This window comes from Eimeria mitis, genomic scaffold (genome assembly GCF_000499745.2).
Source record: "Eimeria mitis Houghton genomic scaffold, Emh_scaff1187, whole genome shotgun sequence".
Classification (NCBI taxonomy): Eukaryota; Apicomplexa; class Conoidasida; order Eucoccidiorida; family Eimeriidae; genus Eimeria; species Eimeria mitis.
Window position 1 is genome coordinate 9,802 of NW_013568090.1, and position 762 is coordinate 10,563.

A 762-nucleotide genomic window follows, 5' to 3' on the forward strand; every position below is an offset into this window, starting at 1 on the left:
GGCAGTAGCCGTGAAACCAGCATCAGTTGCAAGCACCCAAGACCTGGATCTAGGGTTTAGGGTTTAGGGTTTAGGGTTTATATATGTGTGTGTATTGTGTAAAAGAGCTGAAAAGGGTTTATATGCTGCATACATAAACCCTCAAGACCCCTGAGGGTTTAGGGTTTAGGGTTTAGGGTTTCGTGTTTAGGGTTTAGGGTTTATATGTGTGTGTGTAATGTAAAACAGAGCTGAAAAGGGTTTATATGCAGCATACATAAACCCTCAATACCCCTGAGGTTTTAGGGTTTAGGGTTTAGGGTTTATATGTGTGTTTTTATTGTAACACAGAGCTGAAAAGGGTTTATATGCAGCATACATAAACCCTCAAAACCCCTCTTTTTTTCCTGTTTCGTGCACAGTGTTTAGGGTTTAGGGTTTAGGGTTTAGGGTTTAGTGTTTCGTGTGTGTGTATTGTAAAACAGAGCTGAAAAGGGTTTATACGCAGCATACATAAACCCTCAAGACCCCTCCGGGGCTGTGCATGCAGCTCGTGTTTAGGGTTTAGGGTTTAGGGTTTAGGGTTTAGGGTTTATATATGTGTGTTTCTATTGTAAAACAGAGCTGAAAAGGGTTTATATGCAGCATACATAAACCCTCAAGACCCCTGAGGGTTTAGGGTTTAGGGTTTAGGGTTTATATGTGTGTTTTTGTTGTAAAACAGAGCCGAAAAGGGTTTATACGCAGCATACATAAACCCTCAAGAGGGTTTAGGGTTTAGGG

General features: G+C 41.3%; 1 protein-coding gene across 1 annotated transcript in view; it reads left to right on the forward strand.

Moving 5' to 3' along the window:
- Window positions 1–762, forward strand: part of EMH_0031490 (Alpha amylase, catalytic domain containing protein, putative) — a gene marked incomplete at both ends in the record, with an annotated part of 2,029 nt that overhangs the window by 500 nt on the left and 767 nt on the right. The gene's annotated exons all lie outside the window — the stretch shown is intronic.